At 43.9% G+C, this 12,750-nt stretch overlaps 1 long non-coding RNA gene across 6 annotated transcripts in view; it reads left to right on the top strand.

Annotated features, from left to right (window-relative positions):
* The first annotated feature begins 1,846 nt into the window (after positions 1–1,846).
* Positions 1,847–12,750, top strand: part of LOC106780982 (uncharacterized) — a 167,700-nt gene continuing 156,796 nt past the window's right edge. For 2 of the 6 annotated variants that reach the window (XR_011421310.1, XR_011421309.1), the window contains exon 1: positions 1,847–2,110. This is a non-coding gene — a long non-coding RNA (uncharacterized lncRNA). The remainder of the gene's footprint in view (positions 2,111–12,750) is intronic. The other 4 variants (XR_011421311.1, XR_011421312.1, XR_011421308.1 and 1 more) reach the window with 4 other exon arrangements.

Genomic DNA, 12,750 nt, shown 5'->3' with positions numbered 1-12,750 from the left:
AAGTAATGAATGTGCCTCTAGGTGGCAATACCTTTTAAGGGAGATAACAGTCGGTGGTTTTTTTTACTACTTAAATTTTCATCTTTCTTTCAAAATATTTGTTTCTCTTTATTAACTAACAAAAAGTGTTCTCAATAGGTGGCCAGTGAGGTTTCCTAATTAACCATCAAAAGGGCAAATTTGATATGTCTTATTTTTGGTATTCCCTATACTCCCCATGAACATGCAATGCGGAGCAGAGTTGGAAAGGAAGAAAGCAAACACTCCACAGATCTTGATCAGGTTCCCCCGAGGGTAGCCCCAGTGACCCAGCTTGTAAGTCTAGGATGCAAGGACTGGCTATACGAGAAGACAGCATAGTGGATAGAGAGGAACACAGTGTTTCTAAACAGAAAACAATGTGAAAAGATGAGTCAAGATAGTTCTGGTGGAAAAAATACATATAAGGAGGAAATGAAGAAGTGATAGGTTAAATCTCATCCTTTGATTCACTTCTATCTGCAGCAGCAGAATGAAATCAGTTCTCTCCTTAGGAGATTACAATCCAGTCTTGCTGTCTCTACCGCAGAATGTCTGCTTCTCTCATTAACTGGACTCTCATATGTGTTATGGGATGACATAAACTGCAAAGGGCCCAGAGGCTGACCAGAACAAACGTCTGATTTAATCTCCAAGCATCAAATCTATTTTTTGTCCACATTCTCAACATCTACTTCCTACCACCAAATAAAAGGTATAAGAAAGAAAAACAACATAAAACCTCAACAACAATAGGGTATGATATGCAATAAAGCCCTGGAAATGTTCATCTGCTGTTACCAATGCATTTAGGACTAAAATCCCCACTACTTGTTCCTGTCTGGCTGTGAGAGCACGCAGGACAGCCGTAACGAAATCTTAAATAGCACGGCCAGGAGACACAGACACAACGTGTTCAGAAGATCGCCACCAAGTGGAATGTGTGCCCATTTTATTTGAGCATACAATAAGTCTAGGTTTGCATAATGATTTTTTAAGTGAGAAAAATAATTTGTAAGAGAAAAAGTCTTTGGTTTTGAACACTACGTTTTGTCCCTGTTTGGTTGGTTGTTGTTGCCAAATCTACAAAAGTGCAAAACTTTTAGAAACCCTTGTTGAAATCTCTTGGAAAACGTATAATCTTCCAAAAAGTCTCCTGTGTTTTCTAAGTTTAGACAACGAATGGAAAGAAGCGGATTTGTTGTCCTGGAACCCGTGGTCCCAGAGGTGGAGTGTAGTCTGAAGTTTGAAGCATTTGACTCTTATCAATTGTGTAGAGCAAAGTGGAAATAAATGACATTGATTTCAAGTAAATTAGTTTCCTGAGCTCTTCGGAGTCTTGAATGATTTTAGTAACGGAATTCTGATGCTCTCTAACACCAACAAAGGCAAAAAACATACAAACCATGGCTAAGATTAGAGAAGTCTCAAGTACAACAGAACTTTTAGATGTCTCTTTTTAAACAACACTGGCCTGAAATATCTGGGAGATTTCTTTATACTGTTCAGATCAGCCTCCTGGTAAAGGCAACTGCTTTGCTGATGATGAAGTCAGAATGAAAAACATGTATAGAGCAGGTAAGATAAAAGCCATCTTTCTTTTCAGTTGCAAAAGTTTGGTGACCAACTGCTTTATTTTACTTTTTAAAATTTTGTTTTATTTGGTTTGTAATATTATTTTCCTTGGCCTTGTTACGCTAAATGTGCAATATTTTTGGCTTCTTTGGTGAATAAAATGGAAAACCCTTAGTTTCTAGACAGGAAAAAACAGACCGCCAGCATAAGGCTGAAATGCCATTTGATTCTCAGGGTGACTACAGCATGTGGACATCCTGCCACAGGCTCCGGAGGGAGGGCCTGCTCCTGTCTCACAGTCTGCCCCTCCTCACCTCCCTGCTCCCTTCTCCCCGCTCCCTCCCACCACTTCTCCCAAACTGTATGAGCTTCAAAGGAATTCTTAGTAGCTACATAATGAAGTCGGGGAAGCTCAACAGTTGATAAATCCTGGATGTTCTGCAGAAGACTTTGGACGCCTTCAGAATAGGGCAGTCAGCAAACCCAGTGCCTCTAGAAACAGCTCCACTGGTAAGAGGTAAGAGCTCTTTGCCACAGACTTGGAATCAGCAGAACATCTCCTTTAAAACAGATAATCTTCTGGCTGCTATGCTGTTTTTTATCTAAAACATTTTTATATTTAAGAAAACCTTTCTAATAAAAAGTTATATATTTTCTCCAATACTGCAAGCAAAGAGCTAAGGTGTTGGAAATGTTAACAGCAAAGAACCATACTTGTTTTAAGAACTTAAAAAATGCTCTCATTGCTTGCATTTTTCCTTCCAACTCCCTCCACTTCTCTCTTTCTCTTAAAAGGATACCCATGATGACCTCCTGGGTATGTTTCTGAAAGAAGAAAACAAGATCTCTTTGCCTTAAATTCCATTAGGTTTTGAACCTCTGGAATTTCACAGGAGGTGTCAAATTTAGCTGACCCCAAACTTTTCACTTGAACAGAAATAGAAGCCTAGAGGGGAAAAGCCATGCTGTGTGCTAAGGATATATGACCCATAAAAAGAACTACAATAGAACATTTTAAATGATCTTGTTAAAAGCACTATGACTCCTCAGAGTTCTCTTTTACTTCTCATGAGTCAGGCATACAACACTTTGCTTAGATTTGCTGTGGCTGTCTCATTTAATAAAAATAATTTTAAGAAACCCAAAATAAGTTTTTTATTTACTAACATTACTTTTTTCCTTTTCTTCATCTCTTCTAAGTTACTACTCATTCATTCATTTATTTCCTCTTGAGTGCCTATTATGTATCTACAGGGAATAAGAAGGTAAATAAGACAGGGATCCTACCTGCAAGGAATCTTTTCTCTATGTTGTCACTTTAAAACTTAAATATTATGTCTCTGACCTTTTAATTCCAATGACATGATCAGATGTTATTTATATGCTGTACCTTGGGTGCATTCTACAAATGCAGATTTGCTTTTTGCCTGGCCTTTTGCTATTTATAACTTTGTTCATAGAATCCTTATTGGTCTTAAGAGTTTTCTCAGAAAGACCCTGTGCTTTTTCTAGTACTGTGCCCGGCATTTTTTGATGATACGAGAAGCATAAAAGACATGCTTGTTTTACCTCTGAGTCTACACAGTAGACTGTGAGACTGCACACGGATACAGAAAACTGCCATCCATTCTATGGTGCTCACACAGCATCGTGGAGAGAAACATGGAAGCAAATACGTACAGTGTGATAAGTTCAGTAATGAAGGCTCATACCAAGTGCTATGGCGTGCATAACTGGTAGGGCTTTGGAGAGGGAGATGGAGATGATCTGGGCCATAGGTGGCCTGGGAGAGCTCACTGTAGGAGACAATGTGCAGGATGCTGAGATGGAGAGGAATGGCAGAGAGCGCAGGAAGGGATGAAGCAATCTCCCAAAGGGTTTTGTGGGACAGCAGGTGGAGCCTAGGGCTGGTGTCCCTTCCTCTGGCTAGAGCTGCCTCTGTGTAGCAGACCCAATATGTTTGTTCTTCACCAAATCCAGTCTCAAGGAATGGCTATGACTCTCCACACACAGGCCTGCGTGAGTCAATCTAAACGAATCCAGTGCTGGTGAGAGCCATTCACTTGGAAATACTGAGATTTTAGGAGAACTGTCCTTGGAATCTGGGAGGGTCTAACAGCATGCCCTCTGTGCTCAGAGGGAAAAAATAATTTTTGTTTTTGATTTAAGAGACTCTCTGCTGACTTAGCATACTTTATGATATCTGCATAGAGACTGGAAACGTCCCATTTAAAATCATGTAGGTGTGCTGGGCATGGCCTGACAGGTGCTAGACCAGCTCAGTCTTGCCTGAGGGGTCTGTCAAAGGGCACACAGCTGACAGGCGTGCAGCCCAGGTCTTGGGATCTTCTGTCCACTGTACCACGTTTGATTTATTGAAAGTTTCTTTTTTAGACAGAGACATTCTTCTGATTATGCAGAATATTAAGCTGTTTACAGGCAGCAGATAGGATCTTTTACCTCTCCTGGAATCTGAAATTTCATCTCTAGGGATTTCTTCCTCCTATGAATGGTTGTTAACATGTACAACTCCAGCAAGTCTTATCAGTTGTGTATGGAGAGAATATCCAGGGAGGCTCCTGTCAGAGCTAGCAGTGACTGGAAGGCTGTTAGGGTGGATGTCCCCCAGCAATCACCAGGCAGCTGAGAGTGGACACAGCTGCAAGAGCCATGGAGAGCAGAGGCACTGGGTGCTGAGAACCCATCACATACTTCTGTTTGGGGCATGTGTGAACTGCTCCTCGGATTGACCATTCAAGATATGCTGGAACTTTGGGTGCTAATGTGGGAGGGCTGCAATGAGGGAGGGCTGTCTGATTTCTTTCCTTGTGACCCACACCTCATGTTGTAAGTTTTTTGGATGACTTCAGTGGGCTTGTCACCCATAGTGGGAACTAGCTGCAAAGTGAGAAGCAGCCTGGCTGGGACAGGCTCACCATACCCACAGAGTGGACTGACTACCATATCCTATAATGTAGTGCTCCCGCCCTTGCCCAAGACTGAGGGTGCCTTGTGAGGTGGGCACAGTGGAGGTGACTGGGAGCATGGCCCTGTTTCTGCTGCTCCTGGGAGATTCTGGGCACCCGAAGAGGGGCCTGTAGGCTGCTTACGTGCCTAGAGGCAACCTACACCACGAACTGGGACACAATTGGGGATAGCTTGGCCCTTCCAACCTAATTCCGAGGTCCCATTATGAGTCTTTAGAGTTGGGCCAAGCTAGCCCAAATATCATTTTGTTTACCTGACCTAGTCAAATGGCTTTTTTTTTTTAAACAAGGAACTGAATTTGTAGCTTTTTTCACCCTATAATTATTGCACATAAGAGTTGGAAGGGAGACTTCTGGTTCTTAATTGCTTCATTTTGCAGAGGAGCCTTGTGCCACAGTGGCCAAAGCACAGGCTTTGGAGGCCTACAGACCTGGGTTGTGATTCTCAGGTCTTAACTGTGTGAGGGACACAAGCTTCTGACATCTCAGTTTCTTCCTTTCTAGAAAGGGAATAATAGCACTTACCAGAGATTGCTTTAAGGATGACATGAGGTGGCCGTGGGGAATGCATGGTGCTGTTATCATCACTACCAGTATATCATCATTAGCCTACATAGCCTAACAGCCCTGTCTGTGCTTAGAAAGACAGGTGCAGATCCAATGCAGAGCAAGTGGCCTGTGCCCCCAGCCTGACTCTGGTCGCTCTGTGACCTAAAATATGCTCTGTATTTATATGTTGCACCACTTATGGTCATGTTTTTAACATTGTAATGAAAGCAGAGCAAGGACATAAGCTGTATCCTTTTTCTATTTCATATACTGAGACATAGAGGGAAGAAAAAAAACCTTAAAAAAAGTAAGACCTGATATGATTTTGAAGCTAGGCTTTACTCTGTCCCCATGAGACCTGTGGTATGTCCTTAGTTTCTCTAAATCTCGGTTTTCTTATCTGTAAACTGGGGATAACAATAAAGCCTCAATCATGAGATGATTGGTAGGAGTAAACAATCTGTGAAGGTGCTTTGCACAGCAGCAGGCACATAGCCACCACTCCCTACATAAAGTTATTGATGCTTCTGGCAGTATTCTCATCATCATTATGAGAAGTGCTGTGAGGAACCTGAGGTCACTGTTCTCTTCCATTTGAGCACTGGGAAAGAACCTGACTCCTGGGAGCATCTCGGCAAGCTGCTTCCACCAGCTCCACAAAGTCATATCTGTAATTAGATGGTCACTTGTAAGGTGCTTCACTTCATGTCCCTCTCCCCACTCTACAGGGAGGGCTGGCCGCTCCGTGAGGCAGGAATTCCATCTGTTTTCTTTTCCTTCTTGGATCTTGGCTCCTGACCCAGGCACATGGTGGGTGTTCAATAAATATTGGTTGAATGAATGAATACAGAGGGATATCACATTCTTGCTGCCTTTCTGGACCACCTCCTTCTGGAGGGTTGAAAGAATATAGGCTCCAGAAGTAGCCTTGGGTTCCAATCACATGCACTGGCTGGCTGGCCCTGGCAGCATTGCCTGAGCTCGCCTGGGGGTCTCAGGTGAGAGATGTGGGACTGTGAGCACACCTGTATCACAGAGTGGTTCTGACATCCAGGGAAGTAGTGGAGGATGAATTTCAGCAATCTTCCTTCTTATTAAGACATCTTATGCGAGTGTAACTAGTTGTAGTCTTCTTAATCACTATATCATAATTTTAATACTTTTTCCAAAGAGAGAAATTCTCTTGTTTTTCACTGGCTGTGTCTGTATAAACATATGTGTTGGATATAAATGCACTAAAGTTAAACCCAGTTTTAAAAAACATAAAAACGAAATTAGGCCAGATTACCAATTTGACCTTGTACTTCAGTCTTTAGAGCTGACTGCTTTGGCTTGGTAAAGATATGACTGTGTTCTCGCAGAGGCATTTAGGGTGGCTGTCTCTCAGAGCAGGAGGCTGCCCTTGTGTGGCTGGCCAGCTTGTCTCTCTTACTTTTTTTCTTTGCAATTTATTTGTCAGACTAATTCTCAATCTACCTTGCTTTGATTCTTAGAGACACACCTGAGTGAGAACACCTTACCCAAGAATAGGCATCGTTAATGTTTAAGAATCTCCTCAAAAGACAGTTCTTTCCAGGAAGTACCCTCTTATAATTCCAGGATCCCAGGAAGGGCACCCAAAACACATGCTGTTACTTGGGCATCCTCTCCCACTTCGTTATAAACAGGGTTTTATTCCATCCCACTGCTTGGCAATGTGGATGTCATCTGGCACTTGGCACCCAGGGCCCTTGTGTACATGAGGATAAGGAGGCCCAGCCCTGAGCTGGCCAAACTTATGTCCATCTACTTAACTTGTCTATCTGCAAACGGAAGATGATGATTTCTGGCATGAAGCTCACAGCGCAAGGCTGCAGAGACGGCATGTAAACCAAGTTTGTGAAAAAATGTTCAGACCTTTCTCCTGGTGGAAACAAGGAGAGTGTACTCAGAAGTAGGTTTCAGAGGCTTTCCTCTCTGGGACTCTCCCTGGGGAGCTGCACCAGAAGGTCTTACACCCCACAGTAATCACAGGCATGAGGGAGCCAGGTTAGTCACCATGACTTACAGCAATGGCCTGACCTGGGATTTGACGTCTTTTTGCTCTCAGCTAGTTACTGGCCTCACCTCTACTAGCTCCACCACCTTTAGGGCCCTGGGCTTCAGAGGGCTGCTGTGCACCTATACTCACCTGTGCAGAAATAAGACACTCAGTGGCCATGCACCAGGCCGGGCCAGGGGCACAGCGCTGCCGTTGCCTGGGGTCCCTGGTGCGTTCCCCAGCTCCCACTTCCTCCAGCCCTGGGGCCCAGTTCCAGGAGTCCCCAGTGAGTCCCTAACCCCTCCCCTTCCCCTGCCCTGGATCCCCAGTCTCCGGAGTCCGTGAATGAGTCTTTCTCCTTCACCCCTCTCGCCTTGTTCTGGATCCCCGGTCCCCCGCCCATCCCCCCGCTCAGCCCCCACCTGCCGCCCGCCACCGCCAACCTTGCTGACCGCCCCCGCCCCCTCCAGCGCGCTTCGCTGGCGCCAGCCGCTCGATGAGTCTTGCACTTTGATTATTTGTGTTAACAGTTAATTTAGCACCGTGGCCACCTGTGCCAAAGCTGCCTCCACTTCCTCCGGGCTCCCAACAAATGGCACTTTTATGAGATCCTTTCAAAGTGGTTCCCAGGCTATCTCCTGCCTCCGTGGCCTCTGCCTCCCCATGCACAGACTCCATTTCTCTTAGCCCTCCACCCTACACCAAGGGCGCCCTCTCTCATCAGGCCATATCGCAGCTCCGATCTTGAGACATTTGCGGGTAGGAGCTGTTTCTGGCAGCCCTGCCACTCCACCCACGGCCCTCTCAGTCTGATCTAATGGAGATTTATAGAGCCGGCCCTGCGCGCCGGCGTGTACGCGTGTGCCTCGGGATTGCAAAATCTGTGTTTGGTGTCATAGCAGATGGCTGACTGCTATCATGACATACTTGGCAGACTTTTTTTTTGCATGATGATGTCCGTGAAATGCTGAAACACACATACAGAAGATTTCTCCTCCTTTTCAATCATCTAACATCCCATTCATCCCTCCGATCTGATTTTTCTCAACCTTCTCTCTGAGATGGTTCTTTGTGTTAACACTGCCTTGGATATCATGAACCACGTGTTTTGACTCTTAATCCCTTCATAAACTCTTTTTCCTAACTGGAGTGCAGTATTCTGCAACCAGAAGAGGGATGTGGCTGCTCCAAAGAATTGTCATAGAGGAGGCCTTTGATATTCATCAGAGTTTTCTAAACTCTGGCGCTTCTTTTTTTTAAAAAAGAATTTAATTCCCCCCTTGCTTAGATTTCTAACATAGATGATGTTCCAGAATACTAATAATATTTAGGCTTTTATTTATGGAGAGAACTCTGGTCATGACTGGAGGAAATGAACCAGCTCATTGAACTGGCATGAGGAAGGGACTTTGTAAATTGCTTATCAGGACTTAGGAAGGGGTTCCTAATGTGCTCAGGCAGAGGGTCAGGTGTGAGCTGGCAGGGACCTGCTGGAGGGCAGGTCTTTTCTGGCCTAAGGGTCCCTAGGGAGCCTGGACCAATTTTTCTGAAGCCTGGGAGTTCCAATCTGCTTCACCGTCAGCCTGGAGTAGCTTAAACCAGGAATTGCCCTGGATGGAGCCCAGATTCATATGTATCTTGGAACCTCACTTCACATGAATGGCTGGGGTTGGCACCTTCTTGTGCTCAGGGACAACCAACTGCTGTGAGACAGCTCTGTGGTGGTGGGATTGCCTCTTGTGTTGGACCGGGTGTGCATTTAACCTAGCTGATACACTTCTTTCTACTTGACTCTTACCTTCCACTTTCTTTTACTACATATCATTCAAATTGAATGTCCCACCATAAGATCCCCAAGTAGTCACCTACTATTTGGCAAAAGAACTCTGATTCTCCCCTCAAAATGAGTGTATTTTGGGCTGTCTCCAACCCCTGAAGAGAGAGGCAAGGTGTCTTTTTCTATATGAAAACGTAAATGTGTGCCTTGAGCCTGTGTCTGTATTGTGTTGTGATATCTGACTAGGGATAATGAAATCTATCTTCAGTACCCCCAAATCCAAAACTACGTTTGTGAGGGTCACCAGTGACCTCCAATATGTCCTATTCAATAGCAAGACCTAATCCTCATTCTCATTAAGTTCTCAATATTTGACAAAATTGTTCAATCAAGCTCTGTCTGAAAACCTCCTTGATCTCTGTAACTACGAACCACCCTTTCTGCCCCCTTCCTTTTCCTCCTTCTGCCTTCTGACTGTGAATGAGTGCAGACTGCATCTTCAACTGCTTTTTTGCAGATGACTCTAAAATTGAAATGCTTCCTAAGCACCAGGCTCATATTTCTAACTAAATCAGATATTAATGAGTGGCTGAATCACCATCATCTAAAATGTAGCATGTTCATTTATTTGTTTGTTTGTTCAAATAATGTTGGGAGCCTAGTACTTTATGTTCTTGGTGTTGGGGATACAGTAGTGAACAAACAAAGCAGTCAAGTCTTTGCCCTGATGGGGCAGAGAATCTACTGGGAGCAAGATTCCAAGCACCAGGGACTGCATACTCCTCGTCTCCTGGGATCAAATGCTTAGAGTCAGTTTAATTTTCCCGCTATGTTTATTTCTTACCTTCCTTCAAGGCCTATTGGTTCTTCCTTCACAATTTCTTTCTAATCCATTCTCTTTTTGTTCTCCTTCATCACTCCACATGGTTCTGAATTCTGAACTACTTCTAAATTTTTCACAACTCCCCCCACTGTAACTGTGATCTAGTCTCCCCTGCTGCTAGATTACTTTTCAAAAAGTACAGATCTGGGGGCTGGCCCTGTGGCCAAGTGGTTAAAGTTCCATGTGCTCTGCTCCTGCAGCCTGGGTTTGCAGGTTTGGATCCCAGGTGTAGACATACTCCACCCATCAGCCATGCTGTGGCAGCATCCCACACACAAAGTAGAGGAAGATTGGCACAGATGTTAGCTCAGGGCTAATCTTCCTCAAGCAAAAAAAAAAAAAAAAAAAAAAAAGAGGAGGGTTGGCAATGGATGTTAGCTCAGAGTCAATCTTCCTCGCCAAAAAAAAAGGAAGAAAGTACAGATCTGATCAATTCAACTATTCATTCAACAAACATATATTGAGAACCTACTATATGCTAGACACAGGAATAAGTGCTGAGGTTACAGAGAAAAAAAGAGACAACCTTAAAGATCCTTACAGGTCTCAAAATCTACTTTACAGAGAATTGGACTAAAAGCCACATTTAAAATATAGTGTGATAACTGCTAAGATAGAAATATGATTCCCTCTCATCTACCAGATTAAAATTATTTTTTTTTACCTTGGATCCAAAGCTCCTTGCCACCGGGGCCCAGCCTAGCTTCCTAGTTTCCTTTAATCTGTTTCCTGTCCTCAGGGCCACCCTGTGCTAAATGCCTCTTCTGGAGCATGCACTACCTTTCCTGCCATTCTGTTTTGGCCTTTGCCTTTTCTCTTTGTCTACAATGCCTTCCTCTTACCATCACTACCAATTCAAATCCTCTCTATCTTCTAAAACCTAGCTTAAATTCCATGTTTTCCAAGGAGTTTTTACTCAGAATTCCTCCAACTGAAAATTTTCTCTCTTTCCCAAACTTTTTTAGCATTTTATTTCAGTCTCTTCCATGACATCATTGGATACTGTCTAACACTGAAGTTATTTGCACCCCTGCACTGTCTGCTATGCTAAACGTTCCCAAAGTGCAGACAGTCATATTCTTTATCTTGCTATAATCTACAGTAACAACAGCAGATCTGCCTGCAGATGTAAACAGGTAGTATTTTTGAGTGAATGGCTAATTGATGGGTGTGGCTCACAGAGGAAGTAAGCTTATTTGGGGCTTTAGGAGGAAGGTCATATCCAGGGTCATTGATGTAAAGAAGAAAGGATCCTTTCTGAGAAGAGAGGAGGTTATAAAGGTATAGGGTATTGGATAGAGCCCATGGACAGAGAGAAGACAGCAACAGTATGGTTGGAACAGGGCCTCTGGGTTGGAGAGGCTGGTATCTTCAACTGAGAGTATTTTCAATAAGATTTCAAATGTGATTGTATCTGGGACCCCCAGAAGAAAAGGCAACCTTATTTTAAATGGGAATGATTCCTCCTTGGTCTAAGGGTAAAATTAGAATGGACCAGTGCAGAAGAACAGTAACCCCAAGGACTAAAGGGAAATAATGACTAGAAACTTCCAGAAGTTAGCTGAATTCTTTTAACCAGTTAACTGAGTAATGCAATTTGTTTTTTGGCATTCTCTTCTGCATGTAATTTGTACCCTGACTTTTCCTCCTGCTCTTGGAGAAAGAGAGAGGTGGTAAAAGGCAGGGAGGGTCCCAGGGGTCCCGATTTCTATGGAAGAAACACAGAGACTGACATTTGAAAGGATGAAGGATCATAGGGATCACAGACACACAGAGGTGACCTCCTCATATTGTGGATGAGGAAGCCAGGTCCTCAGTAACTTGTTGGTGGCAGAGCTAGGACTGTCGTCCTTTTTGCTACAATCACCAGGTGGAGCAACATTTGCCAGGTGGACCTTTTAGGATGATTTTGGTTGCAAGTAATTGAAGGCCTACCTCCAAATGGCTTAAACAAGCAAATAAAAGTACTTCTCATATCTCTGAAAGACCAAAGAGAAGGCAGGCTCCAGGTTGGCAGCTCCATTTCTTCATGATTGTCTCTGACTGGCAGCAACACCAGGGGCAGCAGCTTTCTTGGTGGAACCTCCTATTGACCTGGATGCTGAGGCTGACCAGCTGCAGGTGGAGTTCCAGAAGCAACATTGACAAGGGAGGTGGAGGGGCAACTTAGGCAACTGCCTCTGGGTGCTGGACATGGAGCCAGATTTCCCCAAGTTCCAAGGGCTGCCTGGGTGGCTTCCTGCAAAAGGGGTAGTAGGGAGGCACCAACCTTTGATGTGTATACATCGTGCTTTGGAGTCGCCCAACTTTCAACAACTTACAAAAAATGTTGGTTGAGTTTTAACTATTTCAAGGGCAGATATTTTGCTTTTTAAAAACCACTCATGGTATCTTAGGCTGCACTGACTGCCAGGGGGGCTGCTGAATATGTGTGAACTTCTTTTCCACACTGCTCCCACACTCCTTCCTTCTTCCTGCCTTTTTGCCAGTCTTCCCTGCCTCGCCTGCCTGCTTGTTCTCTCTCTGGATGTTCTGTCATACTTTTTCTTTCTTCTTCATCAACCTTTTCTCTTTCTTCCATAGACACACATGCCTAGTATACTAAAGTGGCGTTTTAATTCTGAGTTGAAGCAGATAGTTAGAAAAATTGGGGAGGTGCATTAAAGCCTTTTCTGTTACTATTCTTTTTTAGTACCAGCTATTCTTTGTGCTGGACATTGTACATAACATCAACTCTTCAAAGTCCAGCAACAGCTCTATGAAGGGGCTGTTAAGTGACTTGTCTAACATCATATCATTTGTCAGGGTTCTGGCTTCAAACTCCATGTTCTTATCTTTTACAATCTTCTGTAAAGGTCTATCTCACTGAGGGAAATTTAATATTGCATAATTTTTTGTCACCAGCATAGGTGGCTGAATAAAGAAGGTCAGCATCTACAAC

Source organism: Equus caballus, chromosome 9 (genome assembly GCF_041296265.1).
Source record: "Equus caballus isolate H_3958 breed thoroughbred chromosome 9, TB-T2T, whole genome shotgun sequence".
NCBI classification, from domain to species: domain Eukaryota; kingdom Metazoa; phylum Chordata; class Mammalia; order Perissodactyla; family Equidae; genus Equus; species Equus caballus.
This window is presented reverse-complemented; position numbering and strand designations above follow the sequence as displayed.